We start from the raw sequence: 15,346 nt of genomic DNA, 5'->3' as shown, positions 1-15,346 counted from the left end.
GGTTTATGCAGGATATTCTTGGTGCTGAGACAGAGTTGCCTGGCTGGCAAGATGTTTTCCTCCCAGGTGCCAGGCAGCTGCTACTCTCAGGGCTCTGCACATCAAATCTGAGCAGCTTAGTGGCTCCCGTGGCTCAGATGGTGCACAAACATCATGCTGAAGTAGGTTGTGCTTGGGGGTCCCAGATCCTCTCCTATCACTGCTGCTGAGTTGGGATGTGCATGGACAGTCATGACTACCCTAATTTTGGCAGGCTAAGGATCATTTCTGATGGTATCTGATGCTGCTTCAGTTTCTGCATAATCCAGAAGTCACTGGAGCTCCCTCCTGGCACTGCTGCTGTGAGTGCAGCACGCATTGCACACGTTGAGGTTTTTCAGAGAGGAAAAGTAACTGACTGTCCCATAAGAGAAAAAAGGGACCCTCCACCACACACACATCCCTGCTTCACTAATAGATGCTGTCAATCAGATCAGGGATAATGGCAGCATTTTCTGGGAAAGAAAAACCTGTTTGAGTCAGAATCCATCCCTGCTGACCCAGTGGCTCAGTGAATGGTGTAGCACACCATTCAAACTGCAAAGGATGGCCGAAGTTCCCAAGGGCAGGATCAGTGGGTAGAAGGAAGGAGACAACATCCAGGGTCTCTAAGAATGACCAGGAAAAGGAAACTGGGGCATGCTGGTGTGTAACCACCCATCACCTCACATATTTCCAAGCCACAGGTGAAAGATACAAGTCTACTGGACTCCTCTCTCATGTCAGTACAGATGCCTGCAGGTTTATAGGTAAAAATCTTAAGAACAGAATGGCATCTTAACAGAAGTGAAACAGAGCTAGAAGCAAGCAATGACTACACTGAAAAGTGCAGCTGCTCTGTAAAGACCGTAAGGCTGGTTCTGATTGTTTTCAGACTACACCGACAGGATGGTGTGGGATACAGAAGAGGAGCTGCCTCCACAGCTCTGTCCAGGCTACCACACTCTCACATGGTTTGCCCAGGGCTGGCCCAGGCCTAGTCTCATGAGTCACTTCTTCCAGTAGCTTTTGCAAGGGGGAAAGAGCATGTTTTGGGGAGTGCATGGGCTTTCAGGGCCAGCTCTTGAATAGAGGACCTATATAAATATTGACTGGGGTCCGCGATCTCCAGGCTGGTGACCCTGAGAAACTGAGGGGTTCCTCTCTTGCCTCTCCAGCATGCCTGGCACTGCTAATACCAAGTACAGTACTCACAGGAGTCTGCCACTGCCATTTTCTTATATTTTGATGAAAAATCCCCACCAGCGAATAAAATAGATTTTTTTCTCTATTTTAGAGCATGGACAAGTGTTATGTGGTTCCCCTAGTTATTCCTTAAGATCTCAGCTCTTCCCTTAAGGGCCTTGTGGCCAGCTGCCTTCCTGTATACAAAGTACTTTGTCCTATAAAGTGGGCTCTCATGAGCAGAGAGGTGGCCTTGATGTTCTTGCAGCCAAGCTAAACGCAACAGCTGCCAAAACCCTTGGCACGCACTGCAGAATCCACTGTAGGTGAGTCTGCTCTCCATCAAGCCCAGCAGGCTCCTCCATAAAACAGCAAAAGTGACCAAAGAGAAAGCTGTGGCAGAGGATCTAGCACAGAAGCAGACTGCTCCAGCAATGGCACAGGTCCATCAGGAATGAGAGAGGACACTCATTTTATGATGCTGTTCTTACTGCATTAATGAGCTCTTCTAACAAGGCACTGCCTCAGTGCACTGAATCACAGCTGAGGGAAATAAGGAATAACAACCTACAGAGTCAGCTGCTTTCTGGTAACTCTTTCCCTAGTAGATTATTATGCACAAACAAGAGCAGTATTGCTTTTCTTCCCTCCTGCCCTCTCTCTGTCCTCTCTGCTCCTGTGTTACCTGTCCCCCACCTACATGCTTGCAGCACAGGGTATCAGTCATATCTCCTTCACTGAGCAGCAGCTCCCACAACCCCATCCCTCTGCATCCCAGCAGCAGCTGGCACAATTCATCCTTAATTTTGGTCATTTCTACAGTCTTCCTAGTCAGCTTTTTATAATTAGTCACCAGTTTTTATCCTCCCCCTGAAGACTTCATTTTGTCCTACCATTTCCCTTGCGTACATCATGTCTATGCAGACCAGGAGCTTTACAGGGACTGTTGACTGCTGTACTTCTGTAGCTCTCACCGGGAGTCCAGGGGTCTCTTTGGCAAAAATGTGGATGAATAATTCTTTCCAAGGCTACAGTCTTCTCTTCGTGTTTACAGCAGACAAATAAGCTTAAGAGTGAAGAACAAACAGGTTTTTAAGTGTTTGCAAGCTTCCATGGGCAGCCACTGCTCTGACTCAGTCCAGATCCCTCTAGGTTAGGGCAAGGCTGTAGGGAGATTTTTCTCCAAGACTGGTGGCATTTCCCTAGTGAGCAGAGTAGTCAAAGTAAATTTGAGCTGTTTAATAAGGTACTGCTGCAATAACACTTAAAATCCCACATCTCCTTGGGACCCCCTGTGAGACTCTCACAGGTTTTGCAGAGACCTGCAGGTAAGGACTGAAGAGATGTTCCTACATCAGATATGGTTGGTCCCCCCGGCCCCACTCCATCCAAAACCCAGGGCCCCCCTTGCTCTCAGCACACTGATCAAGAGACAAGAGTCCTGATACAACATTTTATTAGCAGAAAAGAAATATGGAAATATAAAAGCTTAATGATTTAAGATACTAGAGAAACCATTATTCATAGGCAACAGATACTGGCAGATTGTGTGCCAGAAGTGCCATCTAGCAAGAGAGTGATGGAGCGACTACTCCCATTTTTCATCACCAATGCACAAAGGCTGTTGTAGGGTCTAATTGAAAATGTAAGTGTAGAGGAGTGTGGCTCTCTACCTTTATTTTCTGGGGGTCTGGACAACCTTCTCAAGAGTAGACTTGTTAAATTTAATAGCTCTTGAACGTTCCCAAAATCTATAACTGATTAATCATCAGGGGAAGAAGGAATCCTTTGACTGCATTATTCACCAGAGCTGAGAACTACAAAACAGAAATTGTAAATAGGTTATTTAATCCCATTCAGCCATTTGGTAGAAGAAGGAGGCATCGCTGAAAAACTCTTGAGCCCACAAACTTTTCCATTTCTTTCAACAGTATTAGATGGTGTAAAGAAATACATATGCAGTATCATCTCTGTCTCCCAACCTTGCCTACTTTATTAGAAGCAGCACAAAGAAGCACTGAGCTTCTCTCATCCACTATTATCTCAGCATCCTTGTGTTGCACCATGAGTTAAATCCCTCATCAGAGGGTCCTTTGAAGTCCCCGAGGATGCTGCAAACCTCTGAGTTTCAGCAGGAGAGAATCAAATGTTCAGCAGCCCTGGTTAAAAGTCAGACTCACACAGAGTGATAACTTTTGCAAGGTTAGGAGTGACACTGGGAACTGCAGTGGCCAAGGCTAAACAGATAGAAAACACTGAATTACCCACAGCTTGGTATCCAGATCAGCACATGATATATGCAACCCTGATGAAGCCAGCGGTTTTACTTTCCTCTAGTGGATGTATCATAAATGAGGTTGCTACAGGCTACGAACTTTGCTCTAGCTTTAGCTTCCTTCAAGGACAAATGAGGAGCACTTCACATTAAAAGGTGGAAGAGTCAACATAGGCTGCTCTGTAGAGCTGGCTCGTAAGAATCCTTTTTTCTGTTTCATACAGAAAATTGAATATTTATTCTTCTTTAAATTTCCCATTATTTTTAGAAAAAAAATCCTCAACTTAATCTAAGGAAAAAACTTTTTCTAACCATTTAAATGTTCACAGCTCAGCATCCTGGGAGTAGAAAATATACACAGAAAACTGATAGAAATAATTAGCCAAAATATGTGGAGAGAAACAGATTTTCCTGAAAAGCCATCAAAAGGAATTCTTCTGCCGTTATCTGAACTCCAAGTAGATGCACACAACGACATACTGTCTCCAGGACTCATTTGCACACAGCCAAGCTGAGATGAAGGTGTCAGCACCTGAACTTCAATCCCTCTTCTCCAGTGCAAAAGACCTGAGTATCTTCTGATCAGCTTCAGGGTGGGCTCACACCTTGGGAAAAGTGCCTTTGCCTGACACAGGGAACTCATGCACCTGAACTAAAGGGAATGTTAATAAAAAAACAGGCAGCAGCATTTTTCACCTGCTATAATTCAGTTTGGAAGAAGACTGCTTCCCCAGTCTCTTACTGGACCTTACTGTGTGGGTGCACACCTGGCTTTTATTGACCTGGAATCAAGTGCCCTAGAGAATCTCTCCTGCATTATGCTCACGAGACCAAGAGTATAATATTGCCACTTACTGACCGAAGCATGAGATTCCATTAAATTCAAGGGATGTAAAAAGGAAGGGTAGGAAAAAACACCCTTTTTAGAGACCTTTAAAAGTAGATGTTAAAATACAGCTGCTGTTGGATGAAGCTTTCAAAGGTAGCTGACAATGTCACCTTCCCAGAGCAAGCTGAGCAGAGAGTGCTGCCTTTGGGAACCCAAGCACCAGCTCCCTGTTTGCTGTAGTGACTCTTCTCTTCACAGCATGGTCTGTAAATCAGCACCAGAGACTGTGTTGCCTAGAGCCCCGATGCCACTGTGCTGGACACAGCACACATGGATGGAAAACAGTTAGGAAGGTCATTAGACCTGCCAGTCTAAGTGCTTTGAAACAAAACAGAGAAGAAGTTTCTATGTAGAGTTACTAGAGTCTTGCAGGATTTTCTGCCACTGAGCAGCTCACCATGCAAATACACCTCGTGCAGCAACTCTGTTAATGAAAATGCTGAATGTCACCTCCTCTACATTAGAACAGACTAGAAACAAAGATAGGAGTTTTCTTTGCTAGGAAATCTGTGTTTGCTCCAGTGAGTGCTGGCCACTCAAGCAGGCTGCTCTCTGCCATCTCTCCGGCGGCTGCTTGAGAAGGAGCAATTTTATGGCTGAAGGGTATCTGCGAGAGGAGTTTGCAGCTAGTCCCCGAGGGCCTCTGCCATGTATTTGTGGGTTCTTATGTGGTGAGAGATTATCTCTTTTTTTTTTTACAGAGGGTGTTTCACAGCTCTAAATTCACATACGTACCATCTATTTGCCCTGCAACTACTGACACAAGCTTCCCAAGCCCACAAGTGTGTGGAGACAGGGGGGCTGGCAAAGAGGAGCAGAGGACCATGCAAAATCCTTCCAAATGAGAGGAGTCGCTGGTTTCCCAAACTAAGGACCAAAACATCCAACCCTTTTAAGGCATCCAGACACTTCTATGCACATCATCCAGCACTTCTAAGGCCTGGGACCCCTTTGTCAGCCTCAGCTGTGATACCACAACACTGATACTTTCTACAAGAGGCAGAAAAAGCTTCCAGTCTTTCACTCTGTTGCGTTCAGTTGCTTTAGAAGAAAGGGGATTTCCAAAGCACTGTCGGTTCTCATGTGTTATCACATATTGTTTCTGTTGGCTTTGTAGCACTATACCTCTCTTTGGCCTGTTTTGGAACCAGTGTCTCTTTTTCTTATGTTTCTTCCAAATTTGCATTCTCCCACAACAGTAACATTCCTTAACAGAAGAGAGCTGTAGTTGTTAGTCAGGCATGGATATGTTTATCCAGCAATCCCCTTTTTAATAAGCATCCTTACTCCAGTGCAGCTGCTTGGAGTATCACCAGTAATATGTCCCTGTCTATTTGGATCACAAGGGAATGTGATCTTTCATGTTGCAGGAGATTTACATATGGCATTTTCCTTGGAGCTGCATGATGAAACTTCACCCGAAGTCTCAAAGCTTCCAGGAAGCTCAGATACAAATTTTGCAACTTGGGACCTATTTTTATTTGGCTTTGGTTTTAACTCCCTTTTTCTTTTCCCTTTGATGCTTTCCCTGCTGCTGCAAAGAACTGAAAAGCAGTCAGGAGCAATACTGTGGAGTTTGGGTTTGCTTGCCAGCTCCCTGGTCCAGCTGTACACTTTGTCCACACCCCAGTCACATACTGGGAGGAGATGGGAGATTGCAACATTTTCTGCATGCCCTGCATTTCACCAGGCCATGAAGGTAAGTGTGGTTGTCCAGTCTGGATGATTGTGTAGCCGCAGCTGCCCTTAGCCTGTACATTAGATACTACCGTTGCAGAGGAAATCACCATTGTGGAGGACACCACCCACACAGGAGAGCGGAAGGGAAATTATGACCCTTGGAGGAGAAAAGCACCCTTTCCCCTGGCAAGCAAACATGTGTCTAAATCCATTTCCAAGGCCTGCCAGCCACACTGTGAAGCTCCAGACTATGGCCACAACAGTTTTGTCTCCAGAGCTCTCTGTAGACGAGGAGCCTCAGTGTGCTCAAGATGTGCCAATGTTCATGTACTCTGCAGAGGTCAGGCCAAGATCAGGTTAAGTGTGCTAAAGCCCATCCCATCTGTAGTTATCCCTGACTCAGCATCACCCTATGCTTTGAAAGAGATCTCAGGCCCAGATAGATGAACAGCCTGCTTCCAGGCCTCCTCCGCACCTCGCAGCACAGCAGCAGACACTGCTACTACAGCATCTGGGACGTCCAACTCAGGGACAGGGCTTGGCCATTTCCCTGTAGCCTGAAGGCCAAGGAGACTACACTACCCATGGAGCTGGGTGTCCACAGGTATCTGTTCTGAAGTGGCAGGATGGTGAAAATGATTCACATTGCTTTGCTCACAGTCCGTGAAATCTCAGACAAGCCTGAACCGTGAAGGCATGAAGGCCTCATACAATTTCCCACCACTCACAGAACTATTAAGAACAGCTCAATAATCAGGCATGATCAATATAGGGATCCACCTGGGCCATATATCTCTACAGGAAGAGTCATAAAGTGTCATAAATGCCCCCAAATTGTGGAACTATCTGTCTAAATGCACACACAGACACACACACAAAAGATTTTTTTTCCTTAATGCCTTATCTGCAGTCATCAGTATTTGGCCTATATAATGGTTCCTGCTAGCAGAATCTCACCTCCAAGGTAAATTGTCTAACCATTAGATTTATGCATAAAATAAAAATGCAGCTTGAGGAAATGAGAGGGAGGAGGCAAAACATTTTTCAAGTGATCTCAGTGGTTGATTTTGCCTGGCTTTGGAAATAGGTGCTGCTAGAGAGATGCTTTAGAGAGCACATGAAAACATTAGTGAAGGCTGGAGTGATGTCTAGCATCCAACCCAATATTTCTCCTCCCAGTAATTTCTTTAAGCCTCATACTTGGAGTTCAGTAGGTCATAAATTTTGCCTGCTCTGAAGTTTAACTGGATCCATGAGATGTAAATATATTACTCATGCACTGGTTAATTTGTATGCTCATTGCTTTCCACCTCTTCACAAATTGATTTTTAGATTCATTATTTGGCCAGGAAGATATTTCCTGGCTCTTCCAGCAGAAGGTCACAGATCAGTGTGGCACCACTGACTGCCATGGGGAAGCAGAATCAGGCAGAACCCTGGAGAGTAAGTTCCCCCCAATTCCAGCTCAGTCCTTCAAACTCTTGCACTGGTAATAAAGTCAAGCAAGGTGCAAGCTGCACTTTGTAGGTGCCTTCAGCAGAGAAGCAGAATGACACGTAATGGGCCAGAGAGAAGACATCTAGAGAGAAAACCAATAGAGCCTTGTGGGCCTGGGTTGAGTGGGCACCTCAGGCCTCTTGAGAGTATCTCTACAGACACAGATGCCTCATTCCTTCATTTATAGCCCTATCCCAGGGGCTGCTCAAACAGTATAATCATATCTCCAGGTGGTCTCTTGCTTCACACTGTCATCTCCCCATACTCTACCTGGATTAATCTGACAGCTCAAACCCTGTAAGTCACCTGGAAGTGGACCCTTACGTTTTTATCTGTGGCAGTAGGGCTTTGCTGTTCTTAGAGATCATCCCATTTGGAGGATACTTCCCAGAGCATGTCCATGTCCTCACCAGCAACCTGCTATCACCTCAAGTTGTCCAAGGCAGATGACCTAAGACAAGTAGGGAAAAGTCCAGAGGGAAATAAGCCATCCTGATCTGAATCCTCTGTCTGCATTTGATTCAGTATGCTGTCTAGGTGGCATGTAGCTCCCCATGCACATTAGGAAGTTGGCCTGGATTGCTACTTCACACTGAGGCGTCATGTCTGCACATCAGTTTTTGTCTCAGCCAGTATTGGAACCACATGTGCCGTGCTCGTGGAGCCCTGGGGCCAGTTCCAGGGCTGCCAGCTTGCTTCATGAAACATCATGAAAAGCTGGCAGTGCCTGAAAATGTGAAAGTCCACTAACTTGGAAGTGAGGCTGGAATATGGCTCAAATCCAAGTCTAACATCCCTGCATTTTAATAGTGCTTCGGAAAGATTAACCTTCACTTGCAAGGAGTTCCTAAAGAAAGGTGGAGGTATGCCTCTGATTTACATCTGATGCAAAGTTGAATAACAGACCTCTGGAAAGCTCTCTGTTTGTCCCCGCATGCCACATCATATGTTCCTATTATGGAAGTTCCTCACCTTCTTTAAGGTGCAAGTTTCTCCCACAGGTGCTCATTACAGTCTTCCTTCATCTTTCTTTATAGCGTTACATCCATGACTGTATGGCAACAGCTCGAAGTTTGCTTTTTTTTTTTTTTCTTTTTGTTTCATCTGATCACATTTTGACAGAAAGTTTGCAGCCTTAATGTACTGTCTCCCACTATTTGTTTTCTAGGAAACATTTACTGCCTGTTTGACTTGCCAGCACTAGGATTGCTCACCATCCCTTGGGAACAATGAGAAATGATATGTCAGAATTTACCCGCTTCCCAGCACTCCCTACTCACAACAAGGACCCTATGGGCAAGTGAACAAATAGATTACTACATTTTATATCTCTATGGGTAATATCCTGCAGTTCCTTATCTTCCTAACTGGGATATTGTTCACTTTTGGGGCCTCTTTCAGCTTAAGGAATCATGTCATAGTAGCATCCATGCTGGTGAAAAATTGCCTATCTGACAAAAATAGCGTTATGGGAAAAATCATGAATTTTCCCTCCTTCTCCTCTCAGATGTTGTTATTCTAATGTAGTGGAAATTAGAACTTGGTGGGAAATGTTTCTGAGTCGCTCTAAAACTTTTTGTGATTTGCAAAGTTTCCCCATTCTGCAGTGAGACAACGCCAGGACTTTATGAAGCTTTTGGAGGAAGATATAAGTGAAGTGATCATCTTGGCAAAGACCAGCATGGTGAGCAGGGTGCTTCTGCCATGAAACTGAGGACCAGGGTTCAAGTCTCTGTTTGCCCTTGTGTCCAGGCCCAATGATGAAGTGACCAGGCAGCTGTTGGCTGTCCTGGAGTGCACCCATCTCTTAAGCTCTCCATCAAAGGTGTCCCATTTAATAATCAAATATCCATTTGAAACAGTGACTTAACCTCGACTTTCCTACTTCCCTATGGACTGATCAAAACACTAAGCTTTTCAGCCTGGACAGGGATATGCAGACTTGAGAATCCTCCCACCTCTCCATAAAATAATCTTCAAAACTGGCTCAGTCACATGAAAAACCTGATTTTTTGACTCATCAGCATTTTCTGCTGAAAACACATTTATCAGAAAAATTCCCAACCAATTCTAGTGACAGTTTAGCACAGAAGAGATGCATCTGTGAGTTATTAGTGAAAAAGTCCCTCCTTTACTCATCTTTCACCTCTTGTCATCACCTTCCCAAATCTTCCTTAAGTTAAAGGAATCACGAGCAACCTCCTAACAACTACTGTCAGGGTTCCCATAACATGTCAAGATACCTTCAAGACTATTCCTCACTCACACCCCTATTTTCAACGAGTTCTTGCCCCAGCCTCCATGGTGGCGATCTCAAGGAAACGCTCATCTAAGATTCCTACTGACTGGCTCTTTGACTTTTCCTCACTCCAGGATAACCAGCGTAGGAGTCTTGTTGCTGAGGACTGTTAAAAATAACTCACTGTGCTCTGTCTCCATACTGCTTGGCCCTGTCAAAACAGGTGGTTTGAAGGAAATGGCAAGCAGGGAGGTGATTCTTCATGCCTGAGGAAGTCTGTGCTGCTCATTTAGCCTGTGAAGCAAATAAAGTAGTTTCACTGGGATTGCTCGGATTTCCATTCATGTTCGGTCTTTCCTCTGAGAATAGTATGTACCATTTAACAGCAACACTCTCCGTGTGTCCCAGTATACTCAGCGCGTCTCATTCATCCTAGCATTTACCCAACAGGCATGAGCATCCTTGTCTAAAGCCTCCTGTTGCAATCGGTTGGCTTCAAACCTTCTCATTTAACATTTCCTTTTAATGTTCCCTTCAAACGTAATACAAAGGAAGCCTGCCAGGCCAGCAGCACTAGCGTGTGGATCCTTGTGTCTAGCTGAAAGGCAGCAATGCTGCAAGGAGGCAGCATGAAAACTTTCTCACCCATGTTCTCCCCTCGATCCCAGAAGGCCCATCTCTGCTGGCAAGCCCTTATCTTATTCACTCTGCCCAATCAATCCTGAGCTTCTTGCTAATTCTCTACAAGGAGGCCTTATTAATATTGGCTGAATGGAGTGGGAGGTTTGTGGTCAGAAGATTTTCCCATAGGAAAAGGCCTAGACCACCAACCCTTTCACATTGACCACCCAGATGCTAATAACCTTTGGCCAGTGTTGGCACAAACTAGGCTTGACATCGGATGTAGCTTTGCTGAATAGATGAGCTGAAGTTGTCTGGGGATGAGGATGGCGGAGGGAGCTGGGAGACTGCAGGGAATTGTTTAAGAGAGCTCTGAGAAATATTGGTCGAGTGCTTCCATTTAATTATTCACTCTGCTTAATTTGCTTTTGGACAAGATGAATCGTTCATTGACTGTGCAGTCTGGAAGCAACTCCTTCCTGACTAAACAGACTCAGCGTTAAATGGTAAAATAAATGGACGCCGAGCAAAGAAAATTCCTCTTGTCAGATTGATCATGTTGGGGCAGGACTCTTGTATGGAAGCCTGATCTGAAAAAAATAAAACACAAATTTTACTATTTGACAGAATAAATTTCTACATTTTTCCCTTTATTTCAGCTATAATTTTTCAGGCAATTTAGTATTTGCAGAAAACAGTGCACTGACAATAATGTCAGTGATGCTGCAGTCAGTATTGACTAGAGGTGTGGATAGACCAACATAGCCAGAGGTGGTCTAATAGAGCAGCCTTTGCAGGAGACATGGTGGCATTCTTCTCAACCAGCTTCAAACTAGAATGTTGTGTCATCTCTCAGTCGAAGTGCTCCTTACGGTCTTCATAGTCTCTCTTCACAGATGGAGAAGTAGACATCAGTACAGGGCAACTCCTCCAACATCAGTGCCAGGTACCTGTTACAGGACAGGAGGAATTGTTTTCCTCCCAGGGAGGGTGACTCATCCCAAAGAACCCAAGCACAGCCATCTGGTCTGGCCAACTCCATTTTTGAGCTCACCTCACACACTGGATACTAGTCACTGACTGGTGGATTGTGGGCAAGTTGTTTCCACTTTCTGCACTATCCTGTGTACGTACGAAATGTTTCAGGATGTTTACTAAATATCTAAAGGTATTTATGGACTATACAGGCCAGCAGGATCCTCATCAGAATTGGACTTTAAAGCAAATAATGTAAATAATGGATGATTTTACATACAGGTAAAGCAGTAACATCTTCAGCTCTTGATTTTTAACCACTGACCACCAACAAAGATTTTTAGGCAAATTGGATTTTTTTTCTTTTTCTTAACCCTTGAATTGAATCACTGGTGACTGTAATTCAAGTTTAAAATCATTCCATTCTCATTTTAAGATTTTTAAAGTAAATAGGACCAAGCTTCACTCAATAAAGATCTGAAAACTCTTCAAACACAAATGTCTTAGCCTAGTGCATGCTACATTAATTTTATTTTCCTTCTTTCATCCTGATTAAACTGTCCACTAGTAATTCTTTGCCTCCAGGCAAATGCAAACACAACTCTGTCACTAATAGGAATTGAGAATGTCTGCATAAAAATACAATTAAAGTAACAGTACACTTCACATTTCATGGCACTCAGATTCCCAAGTAGGTCTATTATTACAGGATTTCTCATGCATTGTTAGGATTTTTTTTGCATTACATTCCAAACAACTGATTTTCTCCTCTGGTCAATCAGCATTAAATGTAATGCCATACATAATGTTGGATTGAAATACTAATAAAAAAAAATTCCTGTCCCAGATGTTTGAGATGGCTTTTCCTCTTCAGTAAAAGAGATGCCAAAGATTTTCCCAACCAGTACTGGAAGGGACCCATGGGCTTTTAAAATCTTTTGCAAAACCCAGAGTCACCCAGCCAGTTGCAGCAAGGTGCAAAACAAACCCCACTAAGGGGAGTAAAGGCTGGCATTCTAATCGCAGGTCTGAGCAAGACAGAGAGGAGATCAGACCCTGGCACCTATAGCTGGAGAGGAGGCTGCTTTCAGCATTAAGCCTTTTATTGAAACCCAAGAAGGAAAAGGGATGAATTTTTACCTTCAATTGTAAATTCTATCCTACTCCCAGAGAAAGTTTTAGCTTTTGAAAATTGTCATTTCTTAATGAAAAAGTCTCTTCAGAAAACTCTCAACCAGCACTGCAAATCTGAACCAGTTCATCCAACCAACCCCACAAGTGTTGAGCCTGCCACTATGCTCCTGAGAGGTCTCAAAAAAAAACTTCATCATGTAAGAGGGAGGAAAGTTGGCCCTTTAGGACTCTTCTTTAAGAGTCATATTAAGCTAATATAATAATTCTACAGTGCCTTTCCCAATCTTTAAACATTTAGACCCAAATACAATGTTCCCAGTTGGACTGGGAAGACCCATACGCTGACATCTGATAACATACGTAAGTCAATGGAGATGAAGGACTTCCAACTCAAGTGATTAGTTAGGAGCAGCAAGATTCCTCAAAATGCACATTAGAAGAAGCTGAACGCTAGACCTCATGTTCTCTCCAAAAATGGTCTTACAGTGCTTACAGCACACACTAAATTGCCTGACAGGGAGAATGCCTATCAGGGTCGTGGAGATTCAGAGTAGGATCACGGGAACATTTTGTACTGGCCAGCGTAAAATGGATACACTGTTGCTTACCTTCGTGTAGTATGTCAAAAAAGTCCCTAAAAAGAAAAGTTGTTTGAAATGAGCTACCATCTTGTGCACTAAATGTATTTTCTTATTTCTGCTCCCTGAGCAAGTTCATGTTGACAGTGTCCTAACTTTACATTCTATGACATTTCTGCATTGTGAACTGTTTAATCTCATGTGCTTCACTCCCAAAGGAGTGTTATTTATTGATACTTAGGAAGGCATTTTCAAAGAGCCTGTCAGAACTGGCACTGAACAGCTGTGAAGCATAGAGTCAGAATTGGAAAATCAAGAAAGCTCTTGTTGAATTAGTTAAGCTGTATGAAATCCTTGGCTCATGCGGGTGAGGTTAAAGGCCAGAACCTCTGCAAAGTGTATGGTCAACTCAGTGTGGGAAACATTTAAACACTTGTAGAAAATTGTAGGTTTATCTGCACTGGTTATACAGAAAAGCCCTAACACAGCAAATCATCTCACAACTCTCACTAAACAACCTTTGAACCTCATTCTATAGCCAATTAATTCAATCACTTCTTTTATATCTGCTGGAATCCAAGTTGAGCAAAAAATCTTGGCAATCCTTTTTATCGCCTGCCAGTGCTCCAGCAATCATCAGAAAAGGTTCCAATAGGTCATAATTTAGTCAATATTTTACTTTGCAAAACACATGAAAACCCTTTGACATCAAAAGCAGTAGATTTACAGATGCTGGGCATTTACAGATACAGTTGTTCTGCCAAAGCATGAGCGTGCTCACTAGTTCAGATTTAACTTCTGTTATTTCCTCCAAATGGAAATTGGCATACATCCACCTGTTCCCCAAATTCAGTTGAATAGCTCCGATAGACTGCAAACATCTTTTTCCTCTGGCTCACCTGTACCTGTACTGCAGTGATCAAATGCATGCTAGCTCTCACCATCCACCCACAGCTTTATCTTGTGTATAGTTGCTTCATAAACACATTTTTCTGTTAGTTCATATGTCACAGAGTAAATTGGTCGGAGCTCCGACTTTTAAGCAAAAACAGGAAAGCTTTTGTCATTAAGTACTCTTTCACATCTTGACAATATTTGGAAAGCCATGGAAAAACTACAGTTCCCTTCAGGTATGTGGCTATATTTGTGAAACAAAAAGACTTTGTGGTACCCAAATCTATTAACATGTGAGTGAGGAAGCTTTGACATCAGTGTGGTGAACAGCTTGAGTTGGATGGATCCTACCCTAGTCATAGGCCTGAGATGCTCCATGAGCAGCACAGAGCCCTTAGCAGCCCTTAATCTCCTCCAGGGTTCTTCAGCACTGCTGCTGAAGCAAGGAGAGCAAGGAGATCCTGCATAGCTCAGCTCAGCATCATGAAGATGTACCGAATCTTTCTCTGAGTGCTGGGAGTTGTGGAGCCGCGTGAGCTTGGCACTGGTGGGGAATGTGGCTTCTTAAAGCACCGGGCTAAAGTGCTACACCACTCGTGGACCCTGCAGCATGCTCAGAGCTTGCACACTGTTGAATTGGTTGTGGTGATCTATCTTAACGGGTGAAGTCACACCTGACCAGTTCAGCCTTGCTAGCAGGCTAGGAGTACAAAACTCGCCCAAGAAGCCGGGTGACTTGCTGGGTAGCCAGCCTGTGCGCCAGGCTGCCAGAGCTGGAAGGCAATAAGAGAAGATGTGCTTTGTGTCTCGCAGAACTGGCGTTGCAGTGTTGATGCAGTAATGGGAGTCGAGAGTACAGACAACAGAACTGTTTTTGCTGCAACAGGAGCTTTTGCCCAGTGCATTTTAAAGAATGACAGTAAATAGGTTTGGAAAGAATAGAGATGGGCTATCTAATGCACCCCATGAATTACTACTGATTTCTATTCAGGCACACAATTTAAGATGTTTAATTTCATTGTCTGTGTGTAGGATGGAAAGGATTTCCATTTTCGCTTTTTCATTGGTGCTTTTCTCCATGAACCAAGCAGTTTCATTAGCAGATAGGTTTTGCTGAGAATGTGCCCACCAAAAAATTGCTCTGGATTCATCTGGATTCATTGTATCTGTAGATGGATTTGAATTTGCTGGACTCCTGGATTCTGTTTCAAACCCTGCATTAACCTCTGGGGTGACCCTTGGCCCATCACAAACTAAAATCTTGTTTCTCATCATACTGAAGTGGATAGGAAGAGACTGCCAGTCTTACTAGACCTTTTCTGAAGTCACCAACTTTGTGTTCTGACTGTAATAGTTCACCT

Source organism: Rhea pennata, chromosome 2 (assembly GCF_028389875.1).
Source record: "Rhea pennata isolate bPtePen1 chromosome 2, bPtePen1.pri, whole genome shotgun sequence".
In the NCBI taxonomy this organism is placed as follows: domain Eukaryota; kingdom Metazoa; phylum Chordata; class Aves; order Rheiformes; family Rheidae; genus Rhea; species Rhea pennata.
Note: the sequence above shows the minus strand (reverse complement) of the source record.